This window comes from Crocuta crocuta, unplaced genomic scaffold, assembly GCF_008692635.1.
Source record: "Crocuta crocuta isolate KB4526 unplaced genomic scaffold, BGI_CrCroc_1.0 scaffold276, whole genome shotgun sequence".
Taxonomy (NCBI): domain Eukaryota; kingdom Metazoa; phylum Chordata; class Mammalia; order Carnivora; family Hyaenidae; genus Crocuta; species Crocuta crocuta.
Genome location: NW_027531270.1, coordinates 1,701,324 through 1,726,006, shown reverse-complemented (window position 1 = coordinate 1,726,006; position 24,683 = coordinate 1,701,324). Strand labels below are relative to the sequence as shown.

General features: G+C 42.8%; 1 pseudogene; it reads left to right on the top strand.

The window, feature by feature from the left end:
* Window positions 1-259: 259 nt before the first annotated feature.
* On the top strand, window positions 260-2,330 carry LOC144237499 (cationic amino acid transporter 3 pseudogene; annotated as a pseudogene).
* The last annotated feature ends 22,353 nt before the right edge of the window (window positions 2,331-24,683 follow it).

Genomic DNA, 24,683 nt, shown 5'->3' with positions numbered 1-24,683 from the left:
TATGATGTCCTTTGGTATCACTTTCTGCAATATCTGTGCTGCAACAGGTGCTTATGGGACTTCTGAGCGTTTGGTTGGGAAATGAGTTCAGTAAATATTTATTGTTTACTTAGGCATGTGGAAGACAGCACATACCAGAAGAAATACAATGTAGCAGCTTTAAAGCCTGAGAAGCCAAACTCAGAAGCCCAAAACCATCAGTTTAACTCAGCCTCACTGAATATGATCCCAGACTCTCCACTCATCCCAGACTCTCCACTCCCTGGACTTGCTGCAACTCTATGATCCTAGAACCCTCTTCAGTTCCAGCTAGAATGCTGAGTCAGGCACTTCGCAGATTTGGTCAAATGCTGGTACGAAGACATGCACTGGAGGAAAAGACAACTGAGCCTACCCCTCCCACACGGCTGACCACTCTAGATTTAGTGGCTCTGGGTATAGACTACACACTGGGTGCAGGTGTGTATGTCCTGGCTGGTGAGGTGGCCAGCAATCAAGCAGGACCAGCCACTGTGATCTGCATTTTGGTGGCTGGCCTATCATGTGCATTGGCTGGGCTGGGCTATGCAGAGTTTGCTGTCCGGGTTTCCCATTCTGGCTCTGCGTATCTCTACAGCTATGTCACTATAGGTGAGCTCTGGGCTTTCATGACTGGCTGGAACTTCATCGTCTCCTATGTTGCTGGCACAGCCAGTGTAGCTCGGGCCTGGACAATAGCTTTTGACTACCTGATTGGGAACCAGATCTCTCAGACCCTGCGTGAGAGCATCTTACTGCATGCTCAGCAGGTACTTGCCGAATATCCAGACTTCTTTGCTATGGGTCTTGTGTTGTTGCTCACTGGAGTGCTGACTCTGACAGCTAGGGAGTCAGTACAGTTTACTAAATTGATCACATTGGTGAGCCTTTTGATTCTTGGCTTTGTCATAATCTCTGGCTTCATTAAGGGGGACGTTCACAACTGGAAGCTCACAGAAGAGGACTACATAAAGGCTGGACTCAATGACACATCAACGTTGGGCCCTCTGGGCTCTGGAGGATTTGTACCTTTTGGCTTCGAGGGGATTCTCCGTGGAACAGCTACCTATTTCTATTCATTTATAGGTTTTGACAATATTGTTACCAGAGTGAAAGAAGTCCAGAATCCCCAGAGTTCCATCCCCATGGGTATTGTGATTTCACTGTTCATTTGCTTTTTGGTGTATTTTGGTGTCTCTTTAGCACTTACACTTATGGTGCCTTACTACCAGCTCCAACCTGGGAGCCCCTTGCCTGAGGCATTTCTCCATATTGGCTGGGCGCCTGCCTGCTATGTTGTGGCTATTGGAGCTCTGTGTACTCTTTTTACTACCATCTTGAATGATATGTTCTATGCACGTCGGGTGATCTCCATGATGGCAAACGATGGCCTCCTGTTCCGTGTCCTTGCCAGGACCCACACTAGCAGAAATATCCCCATTGTGGCCACTGTGGTTTTGGGCATCATGGCAGCAGTCATTGCATTGTTTTTTGAACTCATTCATCTTGTGGACTTTGTGTCCATTGGGACCCTGTTTAATCATTCCCTGGTAGCTATTTGTGTTCTCATCGTCAGGTATCAGCCTGAGAGGAGGAATGGAGGAAGTAAAGCAGAGGTGCAGGAGGAGAATAGACCTGCAGAAAAGAAGCTCACTCTACAGGGACTACTTTTTCCAGGCAGCTACTCTCCCACTGTACTCTCTGGCCAGGTTGTCTATGTTTGCTCCTCACTGCTTGCTCTGCTAGTCATTCTTCTTTGCCTGGTGTTGACCCAGTGGCCAGTTCTGCTTTCTAGAAACCCAGTGTGGATTACAGTGGTTGTAGTACTCCTGGTGCTCATCACTGGGATCACTGGGGTCATCTGGAGACAGCCACAGAGCTCCCGTCTCTTTCACTCTAAGGCCCTTGCTCTGCCTCTCCTCCCACTGCTGAGCATCTTTGTGAATGTTTACCTTATGATGCAGATGACAGCTGGCACCTGGGCCCGATTTGGTGTCTCCATGGTGATCGGGATTGTTATGTACTTCAGTTATGGGATCCAGCACAGCCAGGTTGCTTAACTCCACTTAAGTTAGCACCAAAACTGTACACATTGAACTCAGCAGTTCAATACATATTCAGTTTGACATCATCACATCTAAATGCAGTCTTGTCCCTGCACAATTTTGGAGAGTACTCTTGAGTGCAAGGAAGGCTAGGTCTCCCATGGTGAGTTCCGTACTTTTTGTGGAGTGAAGGATGTGTCTTTGTTCTCTCTCTCTCTTTCTCCCTCTCTCTCTTTTACTTGTTTACTTTATAGTTGTGTCTGTAGCTGCTTACTGGCCTTTAACAAATATTATTAAAGGGCACCTTGGTGGCTCAGTTGGTTAAGCATGCAACTTCAGCCCAGGTCATAATCTCAGTTCGTGGGTTCGAGCCCCGTGTCAGGCTCTGTGCTGACAGCTCAGAGCCTGGAGTCTGCTTTGGATTCTGTGTCCCTCTCTCTGCCCCTCACATGCTTGCACTCTGTCTCTCTCTCAAAAATAAATATTTAAAAAATATTATTAAAAAAACTAGAAAATTATTTTTGTTTTCTTTGAGTAAATATCCAGTAGTGATATTATGGGACTATATGGTAATTCTATTTTTCATTTTTTTAGAAACCTGCACACTATTTTCCCAGTGACTGCACCAATTTACGTTCCCACCAACATGGCATGATAGGTTTTTTTCTCCACATTCTTGCCAACACTTATTATTTCTTATCTTTGTTTATTTTCGCCAGTCTGACAAAGTAAGTGATAATCTCATTGTAGTTTTAATTTGTGTTTCCCTGATGATTAGTGATGATGGGTATCTTTTCATGTGTCTATTAGTCTCTGCCCATTTTTTAAAATTTTTAATATTTTTTATTTATTTCTAGGAGAGAGAGAGACAGCGTGAGCAGGGGAGAGTCAGAGAGAGAGGGAGACACAGACTCTGAAATAGGCTCCAGGCTCTGAGCTGGAAGTCAGCACAGAGCCCGACGCGGGGCTCGAACCCACGAACCGCGAGATCATGACCTAAGCGAAAGTCGGACGCTTAACCGACTGAGCCACCCAGGCACCCCAGTCTCTGCCCATTTTACAAATGGATTTTTTGATGTTGAGTTGCATAAGTTCTTTATATATTTTGGATATTAACCCTACTGGGTATATCATTTGCAAATATCTACTCCTATTCAGTAAGTAGTCTTTTTGTTTTGTGGATGATCTTCTTTGCTGTGCAAAAGCTTCTTCTTTGCCGAAATATGAAAAGATAAATGTACTTTTATGTTTTTTGCAACATTATATACAATAACCAGGATATAGAAACAACCCAATTGTCCATTTATATATATGGTAGAACATAGTCAGCCATTGAAAAAATGAAACGTTGTCATTTATAACAACATGGGTAGACCTAGAGGGTGTAATGCTAAGTGAAACAGATCCTTCAGAGAAAGACAAATACCATATGATTTCACTCATACATGGAATTTAAGTAATAAAAAAAGAACAGTGAAGCAAACATAAAACCGGGCACTTAAATACAGGGATCAAACTGTGAAAAGAGGTTTGGTTTCTGTTTTATAGTGTGCAGAAGGACTCTGTTCTTTTCTAGGAAAGAATGCATGAAGTATAGGTATACAAAGAAAGATTAGTTGCTTGTGTGGACTCAGGGTGCTCGCTAAATCTTAAAAACTAGGAGGTAAATTTTTCCTGTCACAGCTCCCTTAGGGGTAACTAGCACTTTGTGTCCTTCTGATGCATGAGATTAGTGCTCCATTGTGAACATGTGGTCCATGGTCAGCTGTATTAAAGGTTATTATGGAAGAATTAGCCTCCAAATGGTGAGAGACATGATGGACCAGAAGGAGCAGAGACAGGGTTGGGACAGCCTGCCAAGTCAGAGATCAAGTTTCCGTAAATGTTTGAAAGTAAAGGTCTGAGGCTGAAGGAGACTAGGTTTCTGTGTCAGGGATGCCAGGACTGGACGGATGTTGAGGAGACGCTCACCATGGGGACTGGGGAATAAAATGGGGTTGCTTTCCCCAGGTGGACATATTGCTAATGAAAGGTTTAACTGTCTTTTAATCCTCACAGAATTATTAGGTAAATTTTATTAACACCATCTTATAGGTGATGAAACTGAGGTTCAGGGAGGCTATGTCAAGTCCCAAGATAACACTTTATTAAGAGGCAAAGGCAGGATGTGATCTCAGGTTCCTGACTACTGAGCTCTTGTTCTTTCCACCACAGCACTGGACAGAGGGTCTTACACTTTTGTGTGCCTCAGGTTCAGGCCTGTCTTGAGTGAGAGGTGAGGTGGGAGGCAGCAGGTAGGTGTTGTAAAATGTTTCTTATATGAAGGAATAAATTACCTGTTGAGGTTCACCTTCCATGGTATGGGCCAGAGTCCTAGAAACTCTGTGGCAAGAAGGGGAATATAGCAAAGGAATTCCATTGTGGACCAGGAAGCTGGAAATTTGTTTCCTGTCATTTCCATGCTCTCTTCTGGACATTCTAGATCTCTAGAATCTAGAGGACTGAGCTCTAGGTCATTAGAAGAAGGAATAGAATGGTGTGTATATGTGCAGTGTGATGAGTGTATAACTGTGTACGCTTGTGTGTACATGCCTGTGTAAATGTATGAGTTTGTAAGTATGTGTCTTTGTGTTACATACATATAAGAATGTCTGTGACATGTGTGTATGTATATGTGTGCAATTTGAGGGTATGCGTGTGTGTGCATGAATGTGAGCATCTGTGTATCTGCACGTGTGCAGGTGCATGTGTCATGTGTCTATGTGTGTGTACTGTCCCCGGGGAACTTGAAGACCCCTAACTGAAGATGTCTCTGATGTGATTTGTGCAAATTTCCAGTAGGTTTCAGGCTGTGGTAAGGGGTAGAGGAGATGGGAGACCAGAATAGGAAGGCTATTTATGCTTTGGGTGGGAGGGATTGGGTAGCACAAGCAGTAGGTGTCTCTGCTCTGCCAGGCACAGGGGTATGGCATCATACTCATACACAGGGGTATGGCAGGGTCCCATATCGGAGGCTGGGTGGAGACTGTGTCCTGAGACGTTCACAAAGGGCTTGCATTGGAACAGTTCAGAGGCCCTTCTCTGACCAGGGAGGGCCATAAAGAGGTGGGGCCAGGATGGGAGGGTGACCATACAGTGGAGGGCTCAGGCCTACTCTCCCCCAACTCCACCTCCAGGATATGGGAATGATGTAACCATGTTATACTTCCTAACTCTAGGCTCCACCCATTCTGCCTGAGGGCCTTACAGTCCCCAGAAGACTCTGTGTGCCACCTTCTAAGACTGGAATGACCAAAATCATAATGAAGACTTCTATTTCTAGTCAGTACTACCAAGACAGGGCCAAACCAAGTCCTTGTCTTTTGGAGTCCTCTGGGAAGTCTATATATGCATTCTTTTTTTAAAAAATAGTTTATTGCCAAGTTGGTTTCCATATAACACTCAGTGCTCATCCCCACAAGTGCCCTCCTCCATGCCCATCACTCCCCTTCTTGCTGTATTTCACACAAGCTGCATCTTTCAGCCCCTTGTGCTGGGAATTTCTTACTGAGTCCAACTCAAATCCCCTTGTTGCACTTTGTGCCCTATGAGCTCAACAAGAATTTATGCAGTTGGAACCTAATGACCTCATCCCCAAGCATGGAAGTAGTTTCTTCTGGATAGGGAAGTGGGCCAGGGTGTAGGACACTAAGAGGGTGTGGGGCTAAAGCTGGTGGATCACAGATGGGTCAGATCTTCCCTGGGCAGGAGGGTCATGATCAACAGGACAGATGCAGGGAAGGGAGCTCAGAGACCACCATTTTCCCTCTGTTTCTTCTGTCACTCCAAGCTGTGCCAGGGGAAATGGAAAACACAGGCTGTGGAAGGAAGGACTAAGCTTAGAATGGGAAAAGTGCTTCCCTGTGTGCACCTTTGAGGAGACTCTGGAAACACAAGAAAAAGATCAAATGATGAATGAAGAGAATTTCCTCTACCAGCTCAGGAAGGAGGAAGAGAGGGGCAGGAGCTGTGGGATTCTGAGGGACTGAAGGGTGTGTGCGCGCTGAGGGTGAGTGTGTGCACCACACAGTGTTTGTGACATACATGTCTGTGCTCTGTGGTTAACAGTCCTGTGTGCACTGGTCATGTATGTAAACACATCACATGGGGGAAGGGTACAGCATTGACATCATTTTTTTAGTTATTATTAAACATTTATTTATCTTTGAGAGAGACAGAGAGACAGAGCGTGAGGAAGGAACACAGGGTAAAGAAAGGGAGACTCAGAATCTGAAACAGGTTCCAGGCTCTGAGTTGTCAGCACAGAGCCTGACATGGGGCTCAAACCTACAAACTATGAGATCATGACCCAAGCCAAAGTCAGACACTCATCCAACTGAGCCACCCAGGCGCCCCAACATCGGGTTTTTACACCAAGGGTTGTGAGCTTGCTTCCCACTGGGGACTATAAAGTACATATTTTTAAATGTTTTATTTATTTCTGAGAGAGAGACAGCGCGAGTGAGCAGGGGAGGGTCAGAGAGAGAGGGAGACACAGAATCTGAAGCAGGCTCCAGGCTCTGAGCTGTCAGCACAGAGCCCGACTCAGGGCTTGAACCCATGAACCGTGAGATCATGACCTGAGCCGAAATTGGATCAGACTGAGCCACCCAGGAGCCCCTAAAGTATATTTTTCTGTTAGGAGCAGCAGTCAGCACCCATGGGAAGACCTCTGTATTGAGAATCAAAAAAACATGGGTTCCAGTTCAGGGTCTATTTATCAGCTACGATCCTGTAAAGCATCATCTCTTTGAACTGGGATGTCATCTGCTATACAGCCATAAAGGAAAAATCATTCAGTGTTTGAGACCAGAAAAGGGAACGGGGCTGGAGAGGGTGATGGCATTTCAGAAGCCAAAGGAAATAAGGTATGCCAGTGGAAAGGGATGCAGGAGAGGTTTCCTGAATTCAGAAATTCGTGGGTTCTTGCTGGAGTCAAAGACTCCCCCAGCTTGCGCAGTCGAGTCCTTTCTCAGCACCCAGGGCCCTGGGCTGGCTCTGCAGGGAGAGCTGTTCTCTGCCGCCCTCTTGTGGCCACTGAGCTCTTCACAGGTTGGTCCTAGAAAGGTTCCCTCAATTTCTCAGGACAGAGTTTCTCATCCCCTGGTGGAAATTGTGTATCAGAAGTGATCTTTGTTGTCCAAGACCATCATCTCCTCTTGTTTTTGGAAGCACTCAGGATCTCCTTAAGGCTGGGACTGTCTTCTTGAGATTTAAACCCTCTTTGCCATCTTAAGTTTTAAGTTCTGCTTTTGGGCATGTGTGATGGAGAGAAAGGGGCTGAAATCAGCAGCATACTGAGTGAAGATAGCAATTTCTCCTCCTCATTGGATTCCATAAACAATCTCAGCTTCCCAGGGTCAATGGGAGTTTTCAAAGAAAGACTGTAGGAAAAGTTACAGTCCTGGAGAAAATGCATCTGGAGCTGACCAGGAATTATGAGTCTAGGCTTCAGTGAGTTTGCACCTGATCTCAGTCCCTCAGCCTCACCAGGGAGATGGATTGCAAGAGACAGGGATTCTGGAGGGAGATGGCATATTTGACAGATGCTGATAGTACTCCTTATCTGCTAGCTCTGGAATCCCCTCCCACCCACCTGGCTGCCCTTGACCCTCCTCTTCTAGTGCTCAGTGCTCATTATGACTGCCTGTCTTTGAGGAAACACCCAGGGGGTCAAGTGTAATTGGATGTGCAGGGGAAGAAGAGGAGGGAGGGTTGGAATGAATGGGATTTAATCTGGAGTCCTGTGATCACTGGGGTGCTTGGAAAGCTTGGTAAGGTAACCGTCCTGGGGGCAGATACTGAGTTGCTGACGGTGAGTGAATGGTGGTGAAAGTGGGAAGGAATATTGAAAGGAATTGAGTTCCACTGGATTTAGGTGATTTACGTGCTTATTGTAGGAGACCTGGTAAAATAAAATCTTTATTTTAACTTTAACTTTGAGAGCTCCCTATGTGCAAGCAGGACTATAGGTGCCATGGGGAGATTAAAAAAAAAAAAAAAAAAGACACACACTTTCTGTTACTCTTCCCATTTTTGAAGACCATCCCCATCTCCTCTCTGGATTCATTTCCCTCAGATGCTTGTTTGAGGGGTGCAAGGAGATGCTGGACAGTTCTCGCCCAGGATGCAGAGGAAAAGCTCCAGGTCTGTACACTCCAGGCCCCTCCCGCAAAGCACCTCCAAGGGGTCTTCCACCTCTTCTCACTCCTCTTCTCACAGAATACTCCAGACAAACAGATACCTGGCCTAGGGGGACTTTGAGTGCCCTCCCAGAATTTACAGTGACTCACAGTGGACTGACTGGGGAGTGGGACAGGGCAAGCCCCGGGCTCTAACTGACCAGCATAGTAAGCATGGAGGTGACCCAAACCTGGAGTCCTGGAGAATGTTCTGTGAGGAGCAGAGTGCCGCAGTCTGAGCCTGCTCTGCATCAGTTGAGACTTTCATCTTCCACACAAAGGGCTGCTCGCCACATTCCCTCTGCACTTTCCACATCAGCTTATGTCAGGACTGCAGGGCAGCACTGGGTGGGAGTGCTGGGGGAGGGGAGGGGACAGAGAAGAGGGTAAACAGACACATGGACAGGGACATAAAGGCCCAGAAAATTCAAGCCAAGACCAAAAAGGTAGGATCAAGAAGGCAGAGCCAGTCTCAGTAGCCTGGAGAATCCAAGAGACCTAAACACACTGTCAGCAAAGATAGATCGTCTGTAATGGAATGCAGAGAGGGGGAGACAGACCCAGAAACAGGAGAGAGGAAAGAGAGGAGCATCCAGAGAGCAGAGCAAAAGATCCAAGGTAGACGCAGAGAGACACCCAGAGGCCAGAGATAGTAGAGACAGACAGGGACTCAGAGACACAAGTTCAACCCAGGCTCAGGGGATCTGAAAGCCATGGATCCAGAGCCAAAAACAGATCCATGGACATAGGGCCAGGGCTCAGGAGACAGTCAGAGAAGAGTGCACAGAGAGGGAAAGAGAGGGAGACACAGAAGGAAAAGGAGGGTGTGGTGGCCAGAGGGGGAGGCAGTGAGAAGGGGCAGGTAGAGGTTGCAGTGAGTGGCATGCAGACTGAGTTAAGAGTTCTGCTGGTGTGTGTGTGTGTGTGTGTGTGTGTGTGTGTGCACGCGCACGGGTGCACACGCCCTTGCCTCCTGGGGGCCCCACCCCCTCAGTGACTCCGCCTCCTGTTCACCTCAACTCCTTGAGGGCCCAGCTAAGCTTCACTCCAAGTCCTGACTCTGTTGGCCAAGCTCTTGCCTCTCCTTGGGTTTAGATTCCATTTTATTCTCAGGTCTCTCTCCTCTGAGGCAGAAGCAGCTATAGGTAAGTGATTTCTCATGTTTATACAGTTGACAAGAAAACTAAGACAGAGCCAGGGAGGAAGAAGTCTCAGCTTGGGGTGTGCCTGGCTGTTTAGCCCTGTGGGGTTTGAGCAGAGTGTCTTTTATGACACCAGAGCTAGACTTTGGATTGGAAGTTGGAGACCAGAGACCTTGGGAGCTTGGGAAAGGCAGGTAGGTTTCCTGGGGTCAGAGTGATTTAAGCCTATACTCTGTTTTCCTCCAGACCAGAAATATTCTCAGCTCTGCTGAGGAGAATATTCCCCAGGGGAGGTTATTCTTTAGCACTTCCTCTCCAGAGTCCATTCCATCTTTTTACCATTCCTTCCTTCCTGGCCTTTACTTTTTGACCTAGTGCAGAGCTTGATCTCTTTATCTTTGTCTTTCCCACAGGGCCCAGCACATAGTATACTTAGACATGTTCTTTGAATGAATGAAGATTCTTCCACCTGGCTCTGCTGCCTCCTTCATGTTTTGCCACACTTGTCACTGGAATTTCTGAAAGTCTCTGTGTCATATTTTCTTAGGGAGGACATTACTGTGGACTCACCAGAATAGCAGGTCCAGTTTGATAAGGTGACCCCCCCCCCATCACCAGGGAGGGTTTGAGGTCTTCTTCGTCCATGCTGAAGGAGCTAGATATCTATTTTTACAGCTGCAAAGGTAACTCCCTGCTTCTCATATCTAATTTTAATGGTTGTGGTGGGGATTGATTATAGGCCAAGTTAGGCTGTAGGAGGCAAGATTACCAAGATGCCCTAGGGTGTGGCTGCCTAGTGGTCTTTAAAACACAGTGCTCCAAGAGTCAGTTTGCTGTTATCACAAAACATATTTGCAACTCTTTAATTCAAAGGCCCTTGGAGTCTTCAACTGTTCTCCGCCTCCACTCCTCCCCACCACCAAGTGCACTGTGGGCTGTACCCCAACATCAGAAGCCCAGACAACATTTATCCATGTACAACACCTGTTTTGTTGCTTATATGTGGCAAATGTTTATTTCTAGGTTGTTTTCCTCTTGCCCTCTAGCAGGTCTTTGACAACTTTTCTCCATTATCACTTGATACGTGTTATGTGCTTCTATGAAGCAGATTCATTTTAACCTTAGTTTGAGAAAAATTATGTGGAAGTTCCAATTTCTTTCACCAAGTATATTGCAAATTGATAAAAATGATTTTTACAGTACATTATTTGCTTTACCCTCGTCCCTTTTCTCTCTTACTATTGCAGAAATCACAAAGCAGACTGAAGATTAGAAAGAACTAGGAAAGAGGGATAAAAAGTGTCCCTTAAAACCTGGTGGCAGAGGCTGGTTGTTATAGATTCTGCTGTCTGAGCTAAGGTGAGGCAGATGGACCTTGGTAGAGTAGTTGTATTGATCAATATTTGGATAAAAACTCAGGACTTTGAGGCATGATAAAATTTTCATGTAACTCAGAGGGTCTGGTGTCTTTCTTACAAAACGACAACAACAATAACAATTAACTTTCCAGGGGAGATGGTGGCAGTGTGGAGCAGCTACGTAGGGCCATGAGAGGAGCCAATCACACTCTGCCAAGAGAGAACAGAGAGAAAGAGACAGCTAAGTCCTTACATGGGAGGACAGAAGGACACATTTAAAGATGTGAAGGAAAGATAATCAGAGAGATAGATGGCCTTTTCTAAGCCACTTTGTGTGCAGTGTATTATTGAAGGTTTATATTGAGTGGAAATACATGGAGGAAGGGGCCATGGGTTCTGACCGCTCACAAATGCTAGTAAATGTGGAGAGAGAGTACAGTGATGGATGGGACACTGGATGGATTGCTAGATTTTAGCTTAACAGAAAGGAAGAATTTGGCAGGGAAAGAAAAACTGTTTAGCAAGCCTTCTTGGAAAAAATGAATGTTGATCAGTGCTCATTATAGACAAAGACCATTGTACATTACAGCTGCAGTCTGGAAAATAAGGTAGACAGACACATAGATTTCCTTGTACTGTTTTCTCCCAAGGACTTTTATTAGGTGTTCTGTCCTGACAAGATTTGGGATTGAGAAAAGGGTGTAGATAATCATACAGGGAAGAAGAGAAGAAATTGATTTTCACTGCTGACATCATTGTATCACCCATAAATGTATCAAATCATGAGTGAGAACCATTGCATTTAATTCTGTCTTCTCTAGTTTTCCCAGAGGGACTAAGAAAAACGCCCTGTTCGTAACCATCCCAGAATGATACTGGAAAATATGGAGACTACAGAGCCTTCAGAGGAGCTCTGGCCATCTGACTGTTTACTGAAATAGTGGTGCAATGATACTAGCGTGGTGTCTGTATGTAGCAGGGGCTCCCTAGGTATTATCGGAGAAAGCAAAAATGTTTTGGTCTACATGTATATACATTTGGGGCTATATTTGTGTGGATGGATTTGATTTACATACAGTTGGTCTGATGTGTTTGTCTGCATTAGGATGCATTTCACTGACTTGGAATTCAGCTTCTGCCAGACTGGGATAGGGTTGGGGGTGGAAGGGTAGGTAAGTTGGAGGAGATGGTTGTGTTTCCTCTTGATCTAATGAGCAGACAGTTTGGGGACTGCTATGTCTTCAAGTTCAAGTCTTCATTGCACCTAGAAATATTCACTTGCAGAACATGTTTTCCAGCCTCATTGAGAAAGCACATTCTAATCTAGGGAGTTTTTATTTTAGAAAGGGAGACAAAGCCTTCTTCCCGGTAACATGCAAACAGAATACAGTACAAAGTAATCCCATATGTGGAGGATGCCAGTTAAATGATCCATTTGGTGAGGTGGTTCTCAGAGGACAACTGGGAAATAAGTTTGGTTATTAATTTTCTTTAGTATGATCTGAATTAGGTTACTTGAGGTTTGTTTCCAGTGTTTCAGGGAAGCTATATGACCTTTACTTTTCTTCCCCCAGGGAAGAAGTTACACATTTATTACTACTGCATGGGCTTTTCTCCTCTTTCCTTTTCTCCACAGACCAGGAGTGAGAACTAATTGTTGTTATTGTTGTTGTTGTTGTTATATTTTAGTATCTAGATCTATACTAATATCTATAGCAAATATTGTACTGGATCTATCTAGTTGGAAAAACTGGATTTACTGGTTTAAAGCATGGTAGAGTTTATTTTGTTCTTTTGTTGGAGGGCATGGAAGAATGGTCAAAAAGAGGCTGTAAATATTGGATTGTGGCCCCAAGCTGAAGATGTAGCTTGAACAGATGTTTTCTTGTCAAACAGTTATACACAATGCCAAGATGGGCTATTCCCCACTCTTCCATGCAGCATTGTCAGGCTGATCCATGCTGCACAGATGATAATCCTTATTCTCGCCACACTGAAAAATGATATCTTTACTACTCTTAGCTTCCTTCAATTATGAATTCATCTGAGATCTTCACATGCCCTTGCCTTGACTATTCATTTCTAATTTTGGAATGCCTTTCTTGTTTCATAGTGTATGTATCTTTATTTTATTGGGTCATGGGAATGTATTCATGAAATACCCTAAATTGTAAATTCCCTGAGAGGAATTCTGTATTTATCATTATTGTCTTGCACTGTGTATAACTGAGTGTGTGGTGATTTGGGAGTAACGGTGATGGTGTTGATAACTTAGGGGGAAGAAAAATGTTGTTTTTGCTTGAATTAGTTTGCAAAACGTATCAGTGTCGAGCCCAAATTTTGTAATTAAAAATTTGCCTTTATATATATTTACACTTAATTGAAATCTAATCTTTTTTTTTTTTTAGTTGTGTATATTGGGAATGGCAGATTTCNCACATCCTTGCCAGGATCTAGAGTTCTCTGATTTGCTCATTTTAGCTACTCTTACTGGTGTGAGGTGGTGAGATAGAGCAATTTCTATGCAGAGAGGGGCAATCTGTGTTAGGGTTGATGTTAATCTCATGAGTATGGAAAGACTTGTCATGTTCATGCAGGAGCCACAGAAAAGTTAATAGTACAACTAAGTGGTAGAAGAACAGTGAAAAGAAAGCCTTGGAATTAGAATATTAGAATATTTTAGAATATTGTTAGAATATTAGAAATTTATATTTAATAGAAGAAAAGAAACATCAGGTTTGACTGTGGGTGTTGGGGTTATGGGGATGTCTTTTCAACTAGGTGTTGTATGAAAACCAATTTGACAATAAGTTATATTTAATAAGAGGAAAAAGAGTTGAGAAAATGTCATCTTCTACAAGGAGGGTGGAGAGTACACACACTTCAATTATCTGGTGCAGTGTAGTGGTTGTGAAGAACGTGATTTAGGGCTTTATCATTCTTCAAGGGCAGCTTGAATGTCTACTGGGTGAATCTGAGTAAGAGATGAAAGAATTGTTTAGAGTTACCAATTTTATGGACCAGGAGGGTGGACAGGAGGCTGGCAATGGATATGCTCTATTTACAAAGCATACAAACCTACTAGATAGAGGTCAGGAGTGGATAAGGTGCAAAGTGTCTAAGTGATTTCATGTCAGTTCAAATGAACTGAGACCTAGGTTGGTGATCCCAAAATATCAGTAACCAACGATTTCAGTTGCAATTTCTTAGATTTCACCCCCAAAATTTGCATGTAATTTCCCTGAATAAATTCAGGCTCCTTAAAGGCTGCTTCGTCATTCCTCTTGTTTCTGCACATATTTGGGGTTTTCTTCTTCAGAAACTACAACAGAAGGACAATCCTCTATCTTCTCTATTGATCTTCCTATGCTAATAGTATGTTCATAATACCTATATTCTTTTGTTAAGTTCATATTTCTTTTTAAAATATTTTTAAATGTTTTTATTTATTTCTGAGAGAGAGAGAGAGAGAGAACGTGAGCAGGGGAGGGTCAGAGAGAGAGGGAAACACAGAATCTGAAACAGGCTCCAGGCTCTGAGCTGGAGCCCGACACAGGGCTCGAACCTACGAACCATGAGATCATGACCTGATCCGAAGTCAGATGTTTAACCTACTGAGCCACCCAGGTGCCCCATGTCAAGTCCATATTTCTTAATAAGTTTAAAAAGTAATGAGGAGGGTCAAAATGGACAAATAAGTCTGTAATGACACCCGATGTCCACTGGTCTTTGTGCTCATTTCCATGGATGATTAATATTTTTTCAAAATTTTTAATGTTTTTTTAAACTTATTTTTAAGAGGCAGAGAGAGACAGGGCATGAAGGTGGAGGAGACAGAGAAAGAGGGAGACACAGTATCTGAAGCAGGCTCCAGGCTCTGACCTGTCAGCACAGATCCCAACACAGGGCTCGAACCCACAAACCTTAAGATCAAGACCTGAGCCAAAGTCAGATGCTTAACCAGCTGAGCCACCCAGATGCCTTGGATGATTAATAAGTATTAACAATAATCTAGGTGCTGTAAGCTCAGGGCTAATCACAGACACAGCTCACAATGGGGAACACTAATGCTCATATTTAGCATCAGAAGGATGTCTTATATTTGTCATCTAGGGACTAGTATACTACATTCTACTAAAATCCAAGCAAAAGGGGATGAGCTAAAGTTGTGGGTAGGAATTACAATTATCTGTAAACTCATATCTGGGAACTATTGGGGTGGCTACGGGGATGTTTTAGAATCTTTCTCGAGATCTAAAAGGACAGTGTAGAGACATTTTGGACAAATATTAGGTTTGGAGTTTAGCAGGACATTGTTTAGATAGAACTTTGAGGTTTAATGATCCCAGTACTTCTAGCTCTTGTTCATCAATATGTATTTGGGAGGGAAGGGAAGACATCAGCAGAAGGTTTCCTTGGCACAAAGAAAAGAACTGGCTCAAATACTCCTTAAATAGCCATGCCCTAGAGTCTTGACTCTTCGTAGAGGTAGGGTGATGCAGTAGAGAGAACAGGGTGTTTGAAGTAACAAAGACCCAAGTTCAAATTCCAGCTCTTCTTTGTACTGGCTATAGGAGCTTGGGACAATTATCTAACTATTCAGTCTGTAAAGTAGAATAATAATACTTATTTCATTGGGTTGTTATTGATGTTAAATGAAATAACATCTGTGCATTATTTGTAGCTCAACAACTTCTATTTGCATTTCACTCCTCTGTCCATGTATCTGTAAACCTTACACATTTGCCTGGTACCCCTATTTTTCTCTATCTCTTCAGATACCATTTTTCTCTGCCTCCAGCCTCTGCACGTTTCCTAGTACCTCTAGGGTTGATGACTGTGCTAACATGAGCCAATTTTGTGGTTTATTTCCAAATATTTTTCCTTGCTGACAATTTTGACTGTAAATCAAAGACAAAAATCTATCTTCCCACCCAATCCTCTGATCTAAAGTTTCTGATTCAGAGCTAGATCATTCTGGGTTGGGTTTCACCCAAAGTGATGGCAAGCTTATTTATAAAGGGCATTCAGGGTATGAGAGTCCATAACCTTTACTATTGTGATATTCTTTTTTTCAACTCCTGTTTTTGTTTTAAAATTATCAAACCTACAGAAAGTTGTAAGTATAGTATAATTAACACCCATTATCTTTCATCAAGATTGACCAGTTGTTAATATTTTGCCATATTTGCTTATTTTCTCCAATGTGTGTATGTGTGTGCACGTGTACATGTATGTATGATATATGATCCATTCTCAAAGTTTACAAATTGTCCAATTTTTTTATGGTAAAATGTTTTTCCCTGATTCAGATGATCCCACTGCAGTTCCAAGTTCTGCATTGCATTTCATTGTAATGCCTCTTTATTCTCCTTTAAATTGCAACAGTTCCTCTTACTGTCATTTCTGATATGGACAATTTTGAAAAGCATAGATCAGTTTTAGAGAAAGTCAACTTTCTGTAGAAAGTTATTTTCTAGACTGATCATTTTATCATTAGATTCCATTTACACATTTTCAGCAGAAATATTATATAAGAACATTGTTAACAGAAATGAGTGCCATTAAGGCAGAGAACATGTCTTTTTCCTCCATGTTGTGTTGGTAGCATCAAACATTAACACTGGCATTTAAAAGGTGTTTAACTATGTTTGAATGAGCAAATAAATGGATGACATAAAATCTTCACTGACACTTAGGTTTATTATTTTTCTACTTAAGGAAAGGAGGAAGAGCAGCCTTATGCTATGTCCATGTTCCATTTTATTATACATGTTTGAAGGCTTAAAAGTAACCCAGGACAGGGGCGCCTGGGTGGCTTAGTCGGTTGGGCGTCCGACTTTCGCTTGGGTCATGATCTCGCGGTTCGTGGGTTCGAGCCCCGCGTCGGGCTCTGTGCTGACTGCCAGCTCAGAGCCTGGAGCCTGTTTCAGTCTGTGACTCCCTCTCTCTCTGACCCTCCCCTGCTCACACTGTCTCTCTCTCTCCTAGAAATAAATAAAAACATTAAAAAAAATTAAAAAAAAAAAAGTAACCCAGGACATCTGTAATGATCCCACAGAGAAGGGAAATGAGTTTGGGACTATGAAGTGAGGCAAACTGTGGAGTTTCTTTGCCCTGGGGGTGGGTAGTGATCATCCTGAGTTGAAAGTGGTTGATGAATAAGGTGGTTGTCAGCTGGAAAGAAATATAGCACACAGAACCTAGGAATATATGGCCTGTTTCCTTGCTGAGAAATTAGTTATTACATTTCCATAAATATACTACCCTGTATACTATACTTCCCTCCCCTGCCCTCATTTGAATCCTAAGAATGTCATAGTGTAAATTGATTTAAGTCTCCCCTCCTTTCCCAGAATGGACAACCCCATAATTCTCTCCTTCTCTACCATCTATCTCCCCCACTACCAAGACCCAAGTTTGTATTTTCTAACATTTATAAATGGTGGTTGGGAAGCCATTCTCTCCAGACTATTTTTTGTTGAGAAACTGTATAATTAGTTGGACTTCTCATTGGGATGTAGAAGCTTTCATCCCTGTGGCCATGAGCAAGTGAGGCCATGAGAGGTACTCTTTGCTCCTCTGAAATATGTTTTCAGGTTTCTCTTTGGGGCCATCTTTCTATCCAGCTCTGAGCTGGAGCTTTGTGACAGTCCTTTCTGAGGCATCTGGCGCTTTGACCTGGATTCATCTATTTAATTCTACATGGCTTGTGAGTGCACATGGTTCCTGTCCCTTTCTGAATCTCCCTACTCCTGTCTTTGCAGTCCCTAATTTCACCAAGTTCCATAAAAAGTACACTTTATCACCATGTCAGCTCTTGATTATCCACAATAATGGTGGGAATAGCCTGAAATAATAAATGATACTAAAATGACTTTTGTTTGATTTTTAAGTGATGGAGTACTGCCTAGAGATAATCCAGAAAGTGAATAGCTTCAGTAAAAGCAGTCTGCCATCTTAATCCCCCATGGGTGGTTGTATGACATCTCTGTTTGGCATCTAAGAGGAAGGCAGATGCAAGAACACAGCTTGTTCAGCCCTCAATGTGTTGTCAGAAGCACCAAACAGCTATTGAGAACTCCACAAAACTTGTCTCCATGCCTTGTTTTCAAACTCTAGAGGAGGTTTTTTCTTGGTTTGAGAACCCAATACTTAGCTCACAGAACATGAAAATCAGTAGGCAGCATGTGAAACTGTCAGTTCCAATCACACCCAGAATAATTGCCAAAGTCCTCACAGTGATTCTCAGACCCTACATGAAGTATCTGGCTTCCTGCTTTCTCTCTGACCTCATCCCCTACTGCTTCCCCCTCACCTACTCTGTCCTGGCCCCACAGGCCTCCTTATTATTCCTTAAAAATACCCACTTAGTATCACTTCATGTCCATTAGGATGACTACTAACAAAACAAAAACAAAGAATAACTAGTGTTAGGGAGGATGTGGAGAAATTGGGATGCCTTGTCCATTACTAGTGAGAAGTAAAATGGAGCAGCTACTGTGGAAAACACTATGGTGATTTCTCAAAAAATTACATATACAATTACCATATGATCCAGAAATCCCTCTTCTGGGTGTATATCCCAAAGAACTGAAAGCAGGGACTCAAAAAGATACTTGACCACCCATATTCATAACAGCATTATTCTCAACAGTTAAAGATGAAACAATCCACATGTCCATCAGTGGATGAATAGATAAACAAGATGTGAGATATACACACAATGGAGTATTATTCAGCCTGAAGAGGAAAGACATTCTACATGAGCTATAACTTGAAGATGTTATGTTAAATGAAGTAAGCTGGTCACAAAACAGCAATATTATACGATTCCATTTATAGGAGGTGCCTGGAGTAGTCAAACTCACAGAGACAGAAAGTAGAATGCTGGTTGCCAGGGCCTTCAGGGAGGAAAGAATAGGGAGTTACTGTGTGTAATGGGTACAGAGTTTCAGATGAGGAAGATGAACAAGTTCTGGAGATGATGATGGTGACAGTTGCACAACAGTGCGATCTTGGAGCATCCATTTTAAAATCACAACATCCACTCTGAACACATCCTAACGTTTTCTTGCTTCTCTTTTCTCTGCAGCGCTGATCGCAGATCCAACATAAAATATGTTTATATTACTTGTTTATTGTTCAATTCCTACTGCAGGAATGTAAGCAACTTGAGGTGACAGATGCTTGTGTTTTAAGGAAGATGAGAGAATTTATATACTTTGAGACCATGAAGAAGCTGTGCTTGGATACAGAGGGATTAATATAATCTCTGGAGATTGGAAAATTTTTGAAAAGGAAAGTTACAGAGTGAGAGCAGTACACTTCTAGAGACAGAGTAATAAACACAATGACCTCCAGGACAAAGGAGAGTGGGTGGGGCTGGCTGGGAAAGCAAGAGAGCCTTAATTTAGTGGGTGAATATTAGATTTGACAAGAGTTTTTCTGGAAGACTTGGGATGAAACTTTGTTTTGGAATTTGAAGGACTTCAGAGACAGAGAAAAACAGGGAAGTCTGACTAAAAGGGGAGCCAGGAGCATTATGGAATTCAAAGAAGCTGGCTTCAATTTCCCTTGCTTCTCTCTGCATTTCTTTAAGAATCTCCCAGCCCCTCTGGAAAACAGTGTGGGGGTTCCTAAGGAAACTAACAATAGAACTCCCCTATGACCCAGCAATAGCACTGCTAGGAATTTACCCAAGGGATACAGAAATGCTGATGCATAGGAGCACATGTACCCCAATGTTCATAGCAGCACTCTCAACAATAGCTAAAACATGGAAAGAGCCTAAGGGTCCATCAGCAGATGAATGGATGAAGAAGATGTGGTTTATCTATACCATGGAATACTACATGGCAATGAGAAACAATGAAATCTGGCCATGTGTAGCAACATGGATGGACCTTGAGGGTGTTATGCTGAGCGAAATAAGTCCGGCAGAGAAGGACAAATATCATATCTTTGCACGTATAGGAGGATTAGGAGGAACTTGACGGAGGAACAAGGGGGAGAAGAAGGGGGGAAATGGTGGGGGAAAGGGAGAGAGGCAAACCATGAGAGACTCTTGAATGCTGACAAAAACGGAGGACTGATGGATGTGGGGAGGAGGGGGGGAGGGGCATGGAGGAGGACACTTGTGGGGATGAGCACTGAGTGTTATGTGGAAACTAATTTGACAATAAACTATTTGTAAAAGAAATAAAATACTGAAAGCAAAAAAAAAAAAAAAAGACCTAATATTGGAAAAAAAAAAAAAATCTCCCCTGAGGGACGACTGGGTGGCTTAGTCGGTTAAGCGTCCGACTTTCGCTTAGGTCATGATGTCGCGGTTCGTGGGTTCGAGCCCCGCATCGGGCTCTGTGCTGACTGTCAGCTCAGAGCCTGGAGCCTATTTCAGAGTCTGTATCTCCCTCTCTCTCTGACCCTCCCCTGCTCACGCTGTCTCTCTCTCTCTCCCCTAGAAATAAATAAAACTATTAAAAAAAAAAAAAGAATCTCCCCTGAGAAAACACCTCCTTTGGGAGAGGCTGTTTCCTAATGAAACTGATATTCACAGACCCACGGCCCTCAAAATAAATATCCTAAGGAAACACTCTTAGAATAGCAGATGCATGTTCTAGTCTCCTGTTTCTACCTGGGATTGACTCTTTCTCTCTTTCCAATGAAAAATAAAATCCTATTTTTAGGAATCTTAAGATATAGTATTCAACCAATACATCAACATATTCATTTTGTCTGTAAAATTCCTCTTATAGTTGCTTGGTACAATTATGAGTAGATCCTTGTCCAGGGTAGTGAAAGTTGAAGGTGGATCCTGGTGCTGCCCTATGGAAGCTTTTAGACTGTAAAGGAATTTAAGTGACACACTCAGGACACCAGCAGGCATAAATAAAACATTAATTTTAGCTGAGCATCATGATGGGCTGTAAGTGCTATGGGGAAGGGGCAGGAGGTTGGAGATAGGGATTAGTCAGGATGGCTTAGGGAAGGCTTCCTGGACACAAGGGGGAAAGTTGTAGATTAGTGTTAAGAAGAATTAGAGCATCAAGGCTGGACAGAAAGTTGTGAGGAGAGCATTCCTGGCAGGGCAGGCACTTAGGCCAAAGGCTCATCCCAGGAAAGGTAAGTTAGAATGTAAGGAAATGAGTTAGGAAGGAGATGATGGGGCTGAGGGTAGGGGGGGAATTAGGGTGAGGCTTGGCAGTTGGGTCAGAGCGTCTGGACTAAATATAAACTATTGGAATAATCATAGACTATTGCACAGAGAGAGAGCATTTATGAACATGGTGTTTGAGGACAGTGCTTCTCTGTGTTGTTATAAGCTGAATTTGTAGTAGTTTCTCTCATGATTCCCAGTCATGGGTTTGTTTTCTCTTCTATAAGTTTGCTGCTCATCTGTTTGTTCTACCCACATTTGTTCAAGTTATAAAACATGAATATCTATTCCAAAATATTTCGTTCTTTGGGTTGCTTCTCTGGTATCTTCATACTTTGTTTGTAGTCCACTGTCCCTCATCTTCAGTAAAAGTGGGAAGAGCACAAGAACCACCCTGCACAACACGGTTGAAGGAAAGGGAAATAATCAAAATCATTACCCCTCTCCAACCCTGCCATTCAGACGGTCCTCTTAGGGGATTCCTGCTCATGGTCCATGGATGGACTTTGAAAGAGTGTAGGACACTTTTTGAGGTGGCCAACTTTAGAGAATTCTGTGATTCAACAAATGTGAAGAACTACTGTTGTGTCATTTTTGGGAGATTGGTGACTGGAGACGGTTCCCCAGAGAGAGAAACGTGGCACAAGCATCCTTAGTGCCCAGTAAGGAGCCTACAGAGGCAGTTGAAGGAGCTGAAGGAGAGAGAGGAATTGGGAAAAGGGAAATGGGTTCAGAGGGAACAGTTAGGAGGGGTGCCCCATCTTCCCTTGTCCTCTACTCTCTTTCTAGCAGGCATTTCTTCTCTGTATTCTCCATGTCCTGATGATTACAGGATCCAGTTCCCTTCATTTTAAATCTACTGTGTGCCCACCATTTTCAGGCTCTGAACCAGGTCCTCTCATAACATCACCTCATGCAATTTGCTTGTTCAACCTGCAGTGAACAGAGTGGAGTCAACCTCTCCCTCAGTCATGGACTGTTAGCATCATCGCTCCCTGTCAGGCCCTGTATCAATGCATTTTATTTTCTCCTTTCATCCTGATCTCTAATCTCATTTTCTTTCCTAACCGGAGACACATGCTTTAGTGTATTTATGAATGCTTCTCCAGTCCATGCTCTATATGTGTATCTAAATACATTCATCCACTCAACAAATTCACATGGGTGACGCCAGTGTAAAGGCCCTGAGGTAAGGGCTTGCCTGGTATGTTAGGAAGCCAGAATGCTTACGAGGCCAGTGGCCTAAGAAAAATGGGAAGAGAGAGAAACAGAGACTGAGAAGTAGCTGGGTCAGTGACAAATACTTTAAGACTTTGTAGGCCATTGTAAGTGCACACTTTGGCTCCCACTCTGAATAAAAAGGGAAACAAGTGAAAAGTTTAGAGCAGAGAAATAATGTGACATTTTAAACAAGTATATATGTATCTTTGACAAACACATTTTTTGGCTGTTCTTTAAATTTACATAAATGATATTGTGCTATAAACCTCATCCTTTTACTTTTGCTTCCTAACATTGTTTTTGAGATCTACCCATGTTGCTGTATGTAAATCTACTGTATGATTTCTGAGTGCTGTGCAGTATTTCATTGTGCATATATGGCAAATTTTACTTATATATTCATCTAGTAACAGATACAGACATAGCTACCAACTTCTTGCTACCACGAACAGTCCTGTGATGAACATGCTCATATGGGCCTCTTTATGGACTCAGGAGAGAGTTTCCTTTGGGTGTTTACTTTGTAGAAGGATTGTGGGGTGGGGGTGCTGTACATTCTTAATTGCACTAAGACTGTGCTTCAGGGTGGTGGTCCCAGTTACACTCTTACCCACATTATATGAGAGTTTTTATCTTTTCTTGAATTCTCATGTTGATCCAGGAGGGGAAGTGAAGTAATGTTCCTTGTGGATGAGGAAATTGAGGCTTAGAGAAATTAAGCAGAAGAGATTATATAGTAAAGCAGAAGAAACAGGGATCAAATCCAAAGATTTGACATAATGTTAATTGCTCTTACCTCTATAGTACCTAGCACTGCCTCTCCCACAAATGAGATGATGCATCTGTAAGCAAGGATATTATTATTATTATTATTATTATTATTATTATTATTATTATTATTATTTTTAGCTCCTGCATTTTTCAATGCCTGGTATAACTCAGTCTAGGGCCCCCACATGTTTAATGTCAGCACGTGTGAGGGTGTCTAATTGGAGTCCTTGAGTTTCAAGGCAAAATATATACACTAAAACGTTTAATTTTCTCATGATGGCTAGCTCACAGGCTTGAGTTGTATTGAATGATTTTGAGGCTCGACATTTATAAAGACTAATTGCTTTTCAAAGTCTGGAAACTTTGGGTCAGATTTCAATATTAAACATTAGGTCAATTATATTAAGTACATATTGTTTGCTAGGCATTGAGGTAAATACTTTGCAGGCATTATTTCACTTACTCCTCACAATTACCCCACGAGGTATTTACTTTCACTCCCATTTGTCTGTTGCGTAAACTAAGTCCCCAGCAAGTGAACCTCTTTGTCCAGAATCACCTGGTATTAGTTGAGTTGTATGTTGAACCTGAACTATCTACCTGCAGAGCCTTTATTCCTAACTACCAAACTGTCCTGCCTTCCGGTGAAGGAAGCTTTTAGAATCTCTTCCCTTTGAAATTGAGGACAATTTATTTTCATTTTGGGTGGTTGAGAACAGTCATGGGAAGTACAGGGCTAGCTGGAAAAAAATCTCCAGAAAGAGTATCTGAAGTTTGAAGATGTCCCCAGGTATCTTTATTATGCCTCCCTCTGTCCCCCAAAGTGAGAACCTTTGCCTCAGGACATACTACCTAGATTATAGGGCCTGAGCATGATGTCTTAAAAAAAGTAGAGCATGGGTGCTTGGTTGCCTATAACCCAAGGAAGCCTTTTAACCCAAGACAGTCTGGTAGTTTTAAACAAGTGTCCTCAAAGGCAAACAACTCTTTATAACCTATATGTGGCTTATATCTGCTTTGAATAAATAATGTGCAGTCAAAGTTTTATCACAGGTGGTTTTCCCTTCACAGTTTTAATTTTGATTGACTTCTGCAAGGAAGGTAGTCCATTTATATGGAGCCAGATTTATAAAGGTTGCTTGGCTACAAATTATGTATCTCAAAGTCAAGTAGATAGGAATTCTGGATTATGTGCTCTTTCAGGTTTCTCTTCTCAGTTTGTACATGTGTACAACAAATATGTATTGAGCACCTAACTCATAGTCTGTTGGAGGAGATAGGCAGCTGAGCTGGAATTCTGATACATTAGTATAAATGGCACATGGGGGAAGCCCAGATGCTAGGAGAGCACACAGGAAGGGCAGCATAAGGGTCAGGGGAGGCTTCCTGGGGAAGGGACTTTTGAGCTGGGAACTGAAAGCGAATTGGGGTTAGTAAATGAAGGGATAAGAGGTCATTAGAGGCAAGAGAACAGGATGGGTACAGGATTTTGCAGCTGGAATAGGAACTGGGAAGGGCATGGGGCTGGAGGAATAAGCATGGGTCAGATGATGGAGGAAGGAAGGAAAGCCTATGAAGGAAGGAAGGGCAGTGGCGAAGCACTGAAGGGATTGAAGCTTGGACCTGGGTGGAGACACATCAATCATATTCATAGTGTAGAAAGTTGATTGAGTTCATTGATCTTCCTTATCTGTCTCAGAAGCTTGTTGGTAAATCATAGCATTGGAACGGTTTATTGGCAAATAAGG